The sequence below is a fragment of the Oncorhynchus masou genome, chromosome 23 (assembly GCF_036934945.1).
Source record: "Oncorhynchus masou masou isolate Uvic2021 chromosome 23, UVic_Omas_1.1, whole genome shotgun sequence".
Classification (NCBI taxonomy): domain Eukaryota; kingdom Metazoa; phylum Chordata; class Actinopteri; order Salmoniformes; family Salmonidae; genus Oncorhynchus; species Oncorhynchus masou.
The window spans coordinates 44,873,875-44,889,350 of NC_088234.1; the positions used below are offsets into that span (position 1 = coordinate 44,873,875).

Consider the following 15,476-nt stretch of genomic DNA (forward strand, 5'->3'; position numbering starts at 1 on the left):
ATAACAGCTTATAGCCTATTACTAAAGAGTTTTCTTATCAGCTTTTTGACATTCCCCTAACATCCATTTGTTTTACACGTTCTTCCCCGCAACATTTACATTTGACCATGTTTTCTATAGTGTGATGTATACAGTAGGATGTATTCAACATTGAATCAGTATAGGAAAACATTCTGATCAAGTTCAGTGAGCATTCTCAAACATGAGCACACAGACAAATCAGTATAAATCAACATTCTGATATTTAAAATAAACTGTATTCATGTCAACACAAAGGTTGCGAATGATGCATCAATCAAATGTGTCAAAATCATTCAACGAAAGAGAGGCGTGGCCAGTCACCACCAGCCACCAAGCCTCATTGATGTATTTAACAAGCGATGTTTACACCCAACTCATAGCATGGACAACAGCGCCCCCGAGTGGAACTTGATACAGTACATTGCAGGCTGGCCAGAGAAGTATACTAAATACACCATTCTAATGTAATACTGGTAAATTACGTCAACTACTGTCACTCTCACCTTGTTCAAGTTCAAATGCAGTTAATTATCAAATACCATCCCCTTTAGTGAAGTTAAACAGCAAGTCTTATTACAGCCCAATAGATTTGTGTAGAAATTCCTTCATGCTGGCTCCTATATATAGATAATGAGAGGGAACAACTTCAGCTCAGTTGATGAAATACTGTGCGGGTCAGAAACACACTTCTTACATTTACAGCTAAAAACGAATAATATATTTGCACTTTATATTAGGCCTTAGCAAAGTCCTCCCACCAACACATTGAGGTGTGCTACAAGATAACTGGTAACTCTGTAAACAGGAGTAGGTGCATCACCGGTCACTGAGCTGGCAAGCTAAAGTTAGCTAGTTAGTCACATAAATGTACGTTCAGCCTGATGATTATTCATCTTACGAAGTCAGCATGGCTTAACATAGTTTATTTCGTGTTTGACTTCGACATTGTTGGTGGATAGATACTTTCATACCTAATATGCTGGCGCTGCTAGCTAGCTAATGCTAACGGCGCTACCTAACCTCATATCTGGATGCCTCACTCTAGTTCCCGAGAGAGCAGCATACTGGTAAGTCAACTTTGCTTTCAAGCTTTGTAATCATCTGTAAAGTTGTTTTACATGCAATCATACAAGCTAGATAGATAGATATTTTGTTAAAAAGCCTGATGTCATTCATTGGTTGTTTCTTTGGAGCTAGCTAAGCTATCACTAGCTAGCTAGGTGGATAATAATGTAATGTAGTTGGCTACCACAACGTTACAGTATAATATAGCCTTGTTACAACTAGTTGGTTGATATGGGGTGTAGTGTGCTAGCGTCGTTGTTAGCCTATTTTACCAGGTCAAAAATAAAACATAATGGTTGTGTGCACTCTAGCTGGATAGAATTGTGTGGTTTGGTGGCAGATTTTCTAAAGAAAATAGACATATACAGTACATGATCAGCAATTCTCAATCAGTTCAGATACACAGCGAAGCCATGTTGAAGTTCATTCATACATGCAGACACTAATTATTGTTAATATTCCAATTCTCTAGGCCCTCTATTCCCAAACCTGAAGCCCCCTGTCCCCAGCAGGAAGGACCAGGAAAAAGAGCTAGCTTAAGGTACAACTTCCATTTTGAGGAAATATAAGACAACTCAATGTCACATTTAGATTTAGAGTTACTGACATGAATAGAAGCATATACAAGCAATCTATCAAATGTATTTTATTAAACCCCATTTTACATCAGCAGTAGTCACAACGTGCTTATACAGATACCCAGCCTAAACCCCAAAGAGCAAGCAATGCAGACGTAGAAGCACAGTGGCTAGGAAAAACACCCCAGAAAGGCAGGAACCTAGGAAGAACCCAGGCTCTGAAGGGTTGCCAGTCCTCTTCTGGCTGTGCTGGTGGAGATTATAAGAGTCCAGCTATTTAGCCAGATTAGTCTTCAAGACTAACGTTTAAACGTTCATAGATGACCAGCAGTGTCAAATAATAGAGGGTTATAGAGGGTGCAATAGTTCAGCACCTCAGGAGTAAATGCCAGTTGGCTCTTCATAGCTGAGCATTTAGATGTTGAGACAGTAGGTCCGGTAGAGAGAGACAGGATTAAACAGCGGGTCTGGGACAAGTTAGTGCCTTGAGCAGGTCAGGGTTTCATAGCTGTAGACAGAAACAGCAGAGACTGGATGAGCAGCACGACTAGGTGGACTGGAGACAGGGACAGCCAGGAGTCGTCAGGCCAGGTAGTCCTAGAACTCATGTCCTGCATCCTTTATTTAAATTGAGTGTAGACTAAGCCCTAGAGGTTTGTAACTTCACATGATTTAACATACTTGTAAATCCAGATCCTTTTTACTGTACACGGTTGATAGTAATTTCTCCCAAGCTAATCACTGATTGGCCTACGACAAGGATGTCGTCAGGTTGATACTTCTAAGTCATAATTACATTTACATTTAAGTCATTTAGCAGACGCTCTTATCCAGAGCGACTTACAAATTGGTAATAACACAGAACATACACACACACACCAGATTGCATGGGCAAGTACAATGAGCAGTAGGGAAAATGAAGTCTGCTGCGTGGGTTGCCAGACACACACACACAAACTTAATTTGTTGTATTGTATTTATTATGGATCCCCATTAGCTGCTGCCAAGACAGCAGTTACTCTTCTTCGGGTCCAGCAAAATTAAGGCAGTTATACAATTTGAAAAACATTACAATACATTAACTGTGTGCCCTCAGGCCACTACTCTACTACCAGATATCTACAACACAAAATCCTTGTGTACGTGTGTGTACAGTGCGTATGTTATCGTGTGTATGCATGGGTCTCTTCACAGTCCCTGCTGTTCCATAAAGTGTTTTTTTGTTCCACCTATTTTTTTAAATCTAATTTTGCTGCTTGCATGAGTTACTTGATGTGGAATAGAGTTCCATGTAGTCATGGCTCTGTGTATTACTGTGCACCTCCCATAGTCTGTTCTGTTTAGGTTAGTGTGTAGTCAAGGCTTTGTTATTGAAATTATATTGTGCCCATTTTTCAGACCTGCTCGGTGGGTGACAGGTAACCGTCTTTCCACCAAGATGGGCCAGGCCTGGAGTGGGTGACAGGTAACCCTCTTTCCACCAAGATGGGCCAGGCCTGGAGTGGGTGACAGGTAACCCTCTTTCCACCAAGCTGGGCCAGGCCTGGAGTGGGTGACAGGTAACCCTCTTTCCACCAAGATGGGCCAGGCATGGAGTGGGTGACAGGTAACCGTCTTTCCACCAAGATGGGCCAGGCCTGGAGTGGGTGACAGGTAACCCTCTTTCCACCAAGCTGGGCCAGGCCTGGAGTGGGTGACAGGTAACCCTCTTTCAACCAAGCTAGGCCAGGCCTGGAGTGGCACGCTGGAACTTCCAGGGGCTTGTAGACCTGAAGCAGTGTGATGTGGTCAAATACACGTATATACATTCACTCACTCTGTTTTGTTGTATAATTTTAACTTAAAAAATGGTTCCTCTCTCTTTGAGATCTGACACCCCTATTAGCTCAACCACAGTCTTCACAGCTGCAGTCGTCTGCCCCTGCATCTGCTACACCGGCCACGACAGGTGATACAGGTAATTATCACGTACATGCATACACCCATGCACACTGTCCCTCACTTGGTGCTCTATTCAGTCAGATCCGAATTAGCCGACATCCACGTAGCGGTTGTTTTGGAGGTGTCTGATGTGGAACTGTGTTAGAGCTGTCAAATTCACAAGCGGCTCCTGGCATTATACCTAAAAGCGGACATTGCATTGACAGAAATCTCATGCAGCCCTGTTTACAAGTTAGAACATTGCAATTTGAGATGTAATCTACATCTCGACGAGGCTGACAGAATTCCTCATTATTTAGTTTATCTGATTGAATCTAGGCCTTACAACTAAATAGATTGAATGAGTGCATGATTACAGTGGCTTGCGAAAGTATTCACCCCCCTTGGCCTTTTTCCTATTTTGTTCCCTTACAAACTGGAGTTAAAATAGATGTTGGGGTGGTGGTGATCATTTGATTTATACAACATGCAAAATATTTTTTCTTGTGTAACAAACAAAAAATAACACAAAAATACAGAGAACTTGAGCGTGCATAGCTATTCACCCCCGCAAAGTGAACACTTTGTAGAGCCACATTTTGTAGCAATGACAACTGCAATTCTCTTGGGGTATGTCTCTATAAGCTTGCCAAATCTAACCACTAGGATTGTTGCCTATTCTTCAAAGCAAAACAGCTCCATCAAGTTGGATGGGTTCCTCTGGTGTACAGCAATCTTTTAAGTCATACCACAGATTCTCAATTGGATTGAGGTCTGGGCTTTGAATAGGACATTCCAAGACATTTAAATGTTTCCCTTTAAACCACTTGAGTGTTGCTTTAGCAGTATGCTTAAGGTCATAGTCCTGCTGGAAGGTGATCCTCCATCCCAGTCTCAAATCTCTAGAAGACTGAAACAGGTTTCCCCCAAGAATTTCCCTGTATTTAGCGCCATCCATCATTCTTTCAGTTCTGACCAGTTTCTCAGTCCCTGCTGATTTAAAAAAAAAAAAAACATCCCCACAGCATGATTCTGCCACCACCATGCTGGTGTTCTCGGGGTAATGAGAGGTGTTGGGTTTGCACCAGACATAGCATTTTCCTTTGGCCAAAAATCTAAATTTTAGTCTCATCTGACCAGAGTATCTTCTTCCATATGTTTGGGGAGTCTCCCATATGCCTTTTGGTGAACACCAAATGTGTTTGCATATTTTTTTCTTTTAAGCAATGGCTTTTTTCTGGCCACTCTTCCATAAAACCCAGCTCTGTGAAGTGTACGGCTTAAAATGGTCCTATGGACAGATACTCCAATCTCCACTGTGGAGATTTGCAGTTCCTTCGGGGTTATCTTTGGTCTCTTTGTTGCCTCTCTGATTAATGCCCTCCTTTCCTGGTCCGTGAGTTTTGGTGGGCGGCCCTCTCTTGGCAGGTTTGTGTTGGTGCCATATTCTTTACGGTTTTTTTGTAATGGTGCTCAGTGGGATTTTCAAATTTTCAGGTATTTATTTATAACCAAACCCTGATCTGTACTTCTCCACATCTTTGTCCCTGACCTGTTTGGAGAGCTCCTTGGTCTTCATGGTGCCCCTTGCCTAGTGGTGTTGCAGACTCTGGGGCCTTTCGGAACAGGTGTTTATATATATATATATATATATATATATGAGATCATGTGACACTTAGATTGCACACAGGTGACTTTATTTAACTAATTATATGACTTTTGAAGGTCATTGGTTGCACCAGATCTTATTTAGAAGCTTCATAGCAAAGGGGGTGAATACATATGCATGTGCCACTTTACCATTTTAAAAAATATATATATTTTTAAACAAGTTATTTTTTTCATTTCACTTCACCAATTTGGACTATTTTGTGTATGTCCTTCACAAGAAATCCAAATAAAGTCCATTAAAATTACAGGTTGTAATGCAACAAAATAGGAAAACGCCAAGGGGGATGAATACTTTTGCAAGGCACTGTATTTTCAGTGAAGAAAATTGTGCCCGTCTCTTTTACATCTGCCACCCCCAGCAGTTCAGCTGCAGTCACAGCAGTCTACTGCTGTGTTATTTAATTTACCAGCTGCACCAGGTCCTGCTACACTGGCCGTTAAGGAAGAAACTATTTTTACGATACCCAGATGAATACAGGTTCTTCAGAATTATATTGCATATGCTCACCCACACCAACAGGTGTACACACAGACATGTTGTTGAGCTGATTACTTACTGTCACTTTGTGCATCTCTTTTTCAGATCTGCCATGTACTCCACCACTGCCTGACAGCCTCACCCAGAAGTGCATATACACGGGGCCTAGCAAGACTGACAAAGCAGAGATGGGTGGCTGACAAGGAAAAATAAAACAACATGCACTCAAACACATTATCCACAATGTAAATAAGTTGTAATTACTTGTTCATTTAATGTTTGGTCCATTTTATTTTAGGATTGGAGAGATCTACTCCTTCATATCCATTGTCAATATCTACATAATTACTCTAAATATCGATCAAATCAAAGTGTGATTGATAATATTGTAAAAGGCTATGGCTTAATGTTTACAGTTTGGTGATATTCTGTGTGCTTTTTTTCTGAGTTGAAAAACATGTCTCCCTCTCACACACACATTAGGCCCAATGTAAATAAATTGTAATAACTTGTTTATTTTATGTATGCTACATTTTATTTGAGGAAAATATCTGCAATAAACTACATTCAGTTAAATCAAATCAAATGTATTTATATATCAGCTGATATCTCAAAGTGCTGTACAGAAACCCAGCCTAAAACCCCAAACAGCAAGCAATGCAGTTGTAGAAGCACGGTGACTAGGAAAAACTCCCTAGAAAGGCCAAAACCTAGGAAGAAACCTAGAGAGGAACCAGGATATGAGGGGTGGCCAGTCCTCTTCTGGTTGTGACGGGTAGAGATTATAACAGAACATGGCCAAGATGTTCATAAATGACCAGCATGGTCAAATAATAATAATCACAGTAGTTGTTAAGGGTGCAGCAAGTCAGCACCTCAGGAGTAAATGTCAGTTGGCTTTTCATAGCCGATCATTAAGAGTATCTCTACCACTCCTGCTGTCTCTAGAGAGTTGAAAAGAGCAGGTCTGGGACAGGTAGCACGTCCGGTGAACAGGTCAGGATTCCATAGCCGCAGGCAGAACAATTGAAACTGGAGCAACAACATGGCCAGGTGGACTGGGGACAGCAAGGAGTCATCATGCCAGGTAGTCCTGAGACATGGTCCTAGGGCTCAGGTCCTCCGAAAGAGAGAATTAGAGAGAGCATACTTAAATTCACACAGGACACTGGATAAGACAGGAGAAGTACTCCAGATATAAGAAACTGATCCTAGCCCCCCGACATAAACTACTGCAGCATAAATACTGGAGGCTTAGACAGGAGGGGTCAGGAGACACTGGCCCCATCCGATGATACCCCCGGACAGGGCCAAACAGGAAGGATATAACCCCACCCACTTTGCCAAAGCACAGCCCCCACACCACTAGAGGGATATCTTCAACCACCAACTTACCATCCTGAGACAAGGCCGAGTACAGCCCACAAAGATCTCCACCACGGCACAACCCAAGGGGGTGGCGCCAACCCAGACAGGAAGATCACGTCAGTGACTCAACCCACTCAAGTGACGCACCCCTCCTTTACCACCTTCACAAGTGCAATCTCAGTGCTATGATGGGGTCTGAAACCAGACTGAAGCATTTCGAATACATTGTTTGTTGTCAGGAAAGCAGTGAGTTGCTGCACAACAGCTTTTTCTAACATTTTTGAGAGGAATGTAAGATTCGATATAGGCCGATAGTTTTTTATATTTTCTGGGTCAAGGTTTGGCTTTTTCAAGAGAGGCTTTATTCCTGCCACTTTTAGTGAGTTTGGTACACATCCGGTGGATAGAAAGACATTTATTATGTTCAACATAGGAGGGCCAAGCACAGGAAGCAGCTCTTTCAGTATTTTAGTTGGAATAGGGTCCAGTATGCAGCTTGAAGGTTTAGAGGCCATGATTATTTTCATCATTGTGTCAAGAGATATAGTACTAAAACACTTGAGTGTCTCTCTTGATCCTAGGTCCTGGCAGAGTTGTGCAGACTCAGGACAACTGAGCTTTGAAGGAATATGCAGATTTAAAGAGGAGACCGTAATTTGCTTTCTAATAATCATGATCTTTTCCTCAAAGTTCATGAATTTATTACTGCTGAAGTGAAAGCCATCCTCACTTGGGAAATGCTGCTTTTTAGTTAGCTTTGAGACAGTATCAAAATAAATGTTGGATTGTTCTTAAAGCAATGTCTTTGGTTTATTGGATATTTCTCTGAATACAATGCGTGACCAGGAGGAAGTTGGCAGACCTGCAACCCTTGGACAGTGTAGGTTTGTCATCTGGAGCTAAAAAATAGAGAGCCAGGGAGGAAGAGTGCAGTTTAAAGGTTTATCATAAATACTGACAATTCTATAATGAATACATATTAGAATAATAATAGATAATAGAGTAATCAATAGTATGATTGTTTTGTGTTTTATATACTCAATCAAGTAGTGTCCCAAGGTGGGATCGAACCATGTCTCAAAAGCAGCAGAAAAAGTCAAATAAGGTCACCAAAATGTCCGTTATGGCTATACACGACTGGCCCCCGCGATGGGAGTGTGGATGATAGCTATTTTGTTGTATGTCTTCATAAAACAGCAGGAATATATGTTAATGATAACATGTAGCTAAGAAATAGCATGTATCTGGCATGACAAATCGTGATTAAATCGAATCAAATCACATTGTATGGGTCACATACACGTGGTTTGCAGATGTTACTGCGAGTGTAGCGAAATGCATGTGCTTCAAGTTCCCACAGTGCAGCAATATCTAACAAGTAATATCTAGGCTACTCTACCTACATTTTTATATTTGTACTAGGTTTAGGCAAAAAAATATGTTAGAGAAGAAAGTCCCTACCTGATACCGTCTTTGTCTACACTGCTTAATTGTCAGTCACTGACAGTCGAGGTAGGTACTGAGCGTCTGTTTCATGTATTCAACGTTATCTCAAGTTCAACGGCTAATACCTATTCTGCAGCAGTAAAAATACTGCTCCAGGTGAGGCTCGAACTCACAACCTCGGCATAGCTCTACAATGTACTGTCATATAAGTACCGCGCGCTAACCGATTGCGCCACTGGAGCTCCACTTCTACGGCTCAGCAATAGAGATTATGAACAGACTCAACCGGATGCTATCTTCTCTTTTTTTTAATGATTTATTTGTCGGTAATTATATTGTCTGTTATGTGTTACAACACAACCACAACCATACAGCAACACCCATAGAAACCGATCAAGACCCGACTAAGCTTTAATAAATTACTGATTTGCCGAATCAGTCGTTTGCGTTGTTTGAACATAGCTAACTGGCTTGCTAACGTCAGTTCGCCTGAACTGCTCATTGGATGGATAGAGAGCTATCCGTTGTCGAGTCTATTGTGACTAAATTGTATTTTCCTATATTGGCCGTGTGTATTTGACAGCTAATCTGGAAAGTGATATAGTATTGTGTGGTTGTAGTATGAATATTAATTTCATAACAAGTTGCTAATTTCTGTGAAATCTTGGCTGCTACAGGGTCCTAACTAGTTACCACAGCCACAAAGTTATGGCTAAACCCCACATAGTTCTACAGTTTATGTTCCTAACCGTAACCCTAATTTAACAACACGGCTAACCTTAATTCTAGCCCTAACCTTAAATTAAGGAACAATGTCAGCATTGCTGGTTTGGGAGAAAAAAAAGGTAGGTGTATAAAACAGTATCTTGCAGGATTCAACCATTGGAATTGTAAGAGTTGTTGCACTGTCCCTGTGGACTTTCGATCACCATAAAGACAATGCACAATACAGTAATTGATTGACTACATTGACACATCAACTGGTTTGTGATGTGATGATGTGGATCAGATGGTAGTAGAGAATGATGCTTTTAACTCTCGTCTTGTGGGTTCAATCCCATGGGGGACCAGTAAGAAATGCATGTCCTCACTACTGTAAGTTGCTTTGGATAAGGGTGTCTACTAAATTGTAAAACGACTGATAGAAATAAGTTGCATTTGCAAAGTATTTCAAGAAACTGGAAAATAAATATCAATCAAGTATTTATATATTCCACAAGTATTAACTGTTTTGCACAGATAATTATCAGACTGAAGTTACACATGCTGGTAAACACTCAAATACATTTAGTTAACCATTTTTCACAAAAGTAGTGCACTAGTCCTGTGTTCGTCCTGCAGCACCCCCACCCCAAACTACTTCCCGAAGCTATGTTGACTAAACGTGTTCTTTCTCTTCAGGCTACCCTCTATAACATGATGCAGTTTTGCTTGTGTATAAAAATCTAGTTTGAAAAAGAGTCCATTGTTTTATTGTAGTATGGTTATGTTAACATTGTAAACTGAATGAAAAACACTGCTAGTCCAGACATGTATGGTAGGGATAGTTTATTGGAGGATCACAATTCAACATGTCAACAACCATACTTGACAACATGAATTCAGATCATTATCATCTATCCACTAATTTAAGCAATCATCTGTCTTGTATCTGGATGGAGGGAGAGAGGGATGGAAATGTAGCATATGTAGCAGCCTTCTTTAACATATGCTTGGGAGATAAATCTGTCACATGACCTTCATCTCCAAGGAGGCAGATTAGCAAGAACTAATCTGATTTCACAAATGCATGTCTAGACTGAGCTCCCAGCAGACTGTGGCTCCTGCCAAGCTCCAGGATATCGACGGAGATGGGATGTAGTGTGGAGAGATGGAACTCATTAACTTCTTCAGGATTGGTGGGACGGTTGAGCTAACATAGGCCAATGCGATTAGCATGAGGTTGTAAGTAACAAGAACATTTCCCAGAACATAGACGCATCTGATATTGGCAGAAAGATTAAATTCTTGTTATTCTAACTGCACTGTCCAATTTACAGTAGCTATTACAGTGAAAGAATACCATGCTATTGTTTGAGGAGAGTGCACAGTTTTGAACATGAAAAGTTATTCATAAACATTTTAGGCACATTTGGGCAGTCTTGATACGTCATTGTGAATTGAAATGCAATGGTTCATTGGATCAGTCTAAAACTTTGCACATACAGTGCTGCCATCTAGAGGCCAATGTCTAAATTGCATCTGGGCTGGAATAATACATTATGGCCTTTCTCTTGCATTTGAAAGATGATGGTACAAAAAAATACAAAAACAGGTTGTTTTTTCTTTGTATTATCTTTTACCAGATCTAATGTGTCATATTCTCCTACATTCCTTTCACATTTCCACAAACGTCAAAGTGTTTCCGTTCAAATGGTACCAAGAAAATGCGCATTTGTAAGTACGCATTTCACTGTAAGGTGATCTGTTGTATTCAGCGCACGTGACAAATAAACTTTGATTTGATCACCATTTTTCAGCTACTTAGCTGTTAATGCTACTTTGCTCACATTTTTTTTTTCTCTCTCTCTCTCTCTCTCTCTACCTCTCACCCTTTCCTCCTCCCTCAGGAGAGGTCTTCTATGACTCTAGCCAAGATTCCCTCTGTCTACAGGAGTCTGATCATTTGTGGACACAGCCAGTGAGTCAGTTTTCTTTAGAATACAGGAATTAGCTCGTGTATGAGAAAGTAAAAGAGAAGTAATCAGGTATATTGTTTATTTCTTAGTTAACAGTTGGGGTGGGCTGAGGGGGTTGCCCTATTCATCTTACAGAGCCCTGACCTCTGATGTCATCACCCTGGTTGTGTGTCATCAATCTGGACCCAGACAGTAAGAGCTGATAGTAGAATAGTAAGTCCTATGCACCTTTTTAGATCAAATCATTTGATCTTGTATTTGTCACATGCTTCACAAACAACAGGCTTATACTAACAGTGTAATGCTTACTTAAGGGCCATTCACAACAATGCAAATAACACAAATAAATACACAATGAGTAAAGATAACTTGGCTATATACACAGGGTACCAGTACAGAGTCGATGTGCAGGGGTACAAGGTAATTGAGGTAGATCTGTACATATAGGTAAGGGTAAAGCAACTAGGCAACCGGATAGATAATGAGAAGTAGCAGCAGCATATGTGAGGAGTCAAAAGAGTTAGTGCAAAAGGGGGTCAATGCAGATAGTCCTGGTAGCTATTTGCTTAACTATTTAGCAGTCTTATGGCTTGGGGGAAGATGCTGTTCAGAATCTTGTTGGTTCCAGACTTGGTGCATCAGTACTGCATGTCGTGCAGTAGCAGAGAGAACAGTCTATGGGTGGCTGGAGTCTTTGACAATTATAAGGGCCTTCCTCTGACACCGCCTGGTATACAGGTCCTGGATTGCAGGGACCTTGGCTCCAGTGATGTACTGGACCGTACACACTACCCTCTGTATCGTCTTGCAGTTGGATGCCAAGCATTTGCCATACCAAGCGGTGATGCAGCCAGTCAAGATGCTCTCAATGGTGCAGCTGTAGAACTTTTCAAATATCTGAGGGCCCATGCCAAATCATTTCTGCCTCCCGAGGGGTAGAGGCGTTGTCGTGCCTTTTTCACACATTTTTTGGTGTGTGTGGACCATGCTAATTCCTTAGTGATGTAGACACAGAGGAACTCTCAACCCGGTCCACTGCAGCCCCGTCGATGTGAATGGGGGCGTGCTCGGCCCTCTGTTTCCTGTAGTCCGCGATCAGCTCCTTTGTCTTGCTGATTTTGCGAAAAGTGGTAAGTGGTAAAAGAAGGGGATTTTAAGGTGATGAACTCAGCCAATAAAACAGGTTCAAACATAGAATCCAGTCAATTTAAAATGTTTTTTAAAACATAAAAAATACAACTAATTTAATTGTACCTAATATACATTGCTTATTCATGTACATTCTATGAGACTGCAGTGCTAATTTTAATGTGATTCCTGCTTCTCCTACTCATTAACATGTGCACCCCTCGTCCCCTCATCACTTCACTCACTCCATCACATTACTGACAAGTGTTTCTGCTTTGGTTTTATATGACCGCCCACATCACTGTCACTAGTTTTCTTATTGTGGGAATGTAAGCAACCTTTCACCAATCACACCGGACTCCTACCCTAGTTATCCCACTTCTGTATTTTGGACTCTCAGTCTCTGAACCCCCCCCCCCCCCCAAAAAAAAACAACACAGAACTAAGTGATTCAATACACAAAGAGTTATTTTTTCAGTTACAATTTTCACATCACTTTGCAATAATGAGTGGGAAACCACTTCTTGTGAACGTGGACAAATGGATTGCAGAGAATGAAAAGGCCTTTCTACCACCAGTGTGCAACAAACTCACGTGAGTAGCAGCCTGGGCACACTCCGGTGTCACTAGATTAAACAAACTATAACTTATAAAGTCTTCATATAAAGTGTTCATAAGCATAGATGCTTCACAAATCATCTATAAGATTTATATGAAGCATCTGTTGTTATTTTAAAATGGGACCATGCTATCATCATGTTGAGCTGTAAAATAAGCTCTGTTTACCCCCTGATTATCTTTAGTAGTCAAATATGAATAATTCACGCTTTGTTGGCAAAGATTGACAAAGGTAATGAATGTGAGCAAAGTGCATGCTTTCATATTTTCTTTCTCCTCTAGGCATTTTTGTCAGCTGAACATCATGCTTGTTGGAGGTCCCAACACCAGCAATGATTAACACATAGAGGAAGGGGAGGAGGTAGGAGAAAAGGCCAACATTCACCTATGACATTGACCAAATACTGTGGCAAAGGATAGAGTGATGTAGAGTTTATGTGAGAAGGTTAGGCACGTGGGTGACTGAGTTTATGTGAGAAGGTTAGGCACGTGGGTGACTGAGTTCATGTGAGAAGGTTAGGCACGTGGGTGACTGAGTTTATGTGAGAAGGTTAGGCACGTGGGTGACTGAGTTCATGTGAGAAGGTTAGGCACGTGGGTGACTGAGTTTATGTGAGAAGGTTAGGCACGTGGGTGACTGAGTTTTGACTGAGTTTATGTGAGAAGGTTAGGCATGTGGGTGACTGAGTTTATGTGAGAAGGTTAGGCACGTGGGTGACTGAGTTTATGTGAGAAGGTTAGGCACGTGGGTGACTGAGTTTATGTGAGAAGGTTAGACACGTGGGTGACTGAGTTTATGTGAGAAGGTTAGGCGCATGGGTGACTGAGTTCATGTGAGAAGGTTAGGCACGTGGGTTAGGAAAGATACTACGGTGGCTTGACTGATTGCTAACTAACTAGCGTGGTAATGTCCTTGGATCAGTTGCTTACTTTCAGATAGGGACATTGCATAGGAATGCTATCTCAAGCACTTGCAGAAAATGGGCATTCAAATGACTAAGAGATATTATGTATGTGATATAAGATGTATCAGACTTATTTGCGCTATGTAAAGACTTTATACAATGAGTGTACAAAACATTAGGAACATCTTTCTAATATCGACTTAGAATAGCCTCAATTCGTCGGGGTATGGACTACAAGGTGTCAAAAGTGTTTCACGGGGATGCTGGCTGTTGACCACAATGCTTTCCATAGTTGTTTCAATTTGGCTGGATGTCCTCTGGGTGATGAACCATTCTTGATACACACGGGAAACTGTTGAGTGTGGAAAAACCCAGCAGCGTTGCAGTTCTTGACACACTCAAACCGATGCGCCTGGCACCTACTACCATAACCCGTTCAAAGGCACTTAAATATTTTGTCTTGCCCATTCACCCTCTGAATAGCACACATACACAATCCATGTCTCAACTGTTTCAATGCATAAAAATCCTTCTTTAACCCGTCTCCTCCCCTTCATCTACACTGATTGAAGTGGATTTAACAGGTGACATCAATAAGGGATCATAACTTTCACCTGGATTCACCTGTTCAGTCTATGTCATGGAAAGAGCAGGTGTTTCTAATGCTTTGTGTACTCAGTGTATTTACAAAGCAGAGAGGATTGCACTTGCATTTTCAAGAACACAATCTAGCCACTGGAGGTCAGTAGAAGCACATTCACAGCTTAGTGAGCACTTGAATGTGATGTGAAGCCTAAGATATCCTCCGTATGATATATCTGTGTTTTTTCTAGTCTGAAGGTATTGCTTTTTACTGTCATGTCCTCTTCCTGTCTTGTTTTGTGCAGCTCTACTCGGTGGAAGGGGACATATGTCTGAAGGTGGTAGAGAATGGAAAACATAAATTTAACTTGGCAAGTCAGTTAAGAACAAATTCTTATTTACAATGACGGCCTACTCCTGGCCAAATCCAGACAGCGCTGGGCTAATTGTGCACCACCCTATGGGACTCCCAATCACAGCCGGATGTGATACAGCCGGGATTCAAACCAGGGACTGTAGTGACACCCCCTGCACTGAGATGCAGTGCCTTAGACCCCTGCACCACTCATGAGCTTGTGCATATCCACAAGGCACCGGTGAGAGAAACAACAGTTATTCCAAGCTTCTCTCGCCAAGTCCACTGTTTAACATAAGTGATAGTGCCATAAAAACTATGCAGATTTTTTAGGTTTGTGTTTGTGTCATTCACACCCCATGTCCTCCTGTGTCTATATCTGGTCCTCAGACATTTCTGCTCCCAGCTCGGATCCCCCACTCCCCCCAGAGACTGGATAACACTGTGGGGCTGGTGTTGGAGAGAAGGAGGCTTCATTCAAAGACAGACTGTTTAAGGTACCAACATCCACCATGCCTTCTTCTTACACACATCTCACATCTCACATCCCCTTGACCCCCCTACGAGAGAGAGAGAGAGAGAGAAAGAGAGAGAGAGAGAGAAAGAGAGAGAGAGAGAGAGAGAAAGAAAGAAAGATAGAGAAAGAAATCATGCCTCTGTGGT

General features: G+C 41.5%; 2 long non-coding RNA genes and 1 other non-coding gene across 3 annotated transcripts; 1 reads left to right on the forward strand and 2 right to left on the reverse strand.

Moving 5' to 3' along the window:
- Positions 1–672: 672 nt before the first annotated feature.
- On the forward strand, positions 673–6,324 carry LOC135510890 (uncharacterized). The gene is made up of 4 exons (XR_010451174.1): positions 673–1,088; positions 1,559–1,627; positions 3,063–3,621; positions 5,839–6,324. It is a non-coding gene; the product is annotated as an uncharacterized LOC135510890 (long non-coding RNA).
- Positions 6,325–6,535: 211 nt separating this feature from the next.
- LOC135509990 (uncharacterized) lies at positions 6,536–8,927 on the reverse strand. Its single transcript, XR_010451037.1, has 3 exons — positions 8,563–8,927; positions 7,964–8,000; positions 6,536–6,853 (listed from the first exon to the last, which is right to left on the reverse strand). It is a non-coding gene; the product is annotated as an uncharacterized LOC135509990 (long non-coding RNA).
- trnai-uau (transfer RNA isoleucine (anticodon UAU)) lies at positions 8,696–8,789 on the reverse strand. The gene is made up of 2 exons: positions 8,752–8,789; positions 8,696–8,731 (listed from the first exon to the last, which is right to left on the reverse strand). It is a non-coding gene; the product is annotated as a tRNA-Ile (tRNA).
- Positions 8,928–15,476: the final 6,549 nt, after the last annotated feature.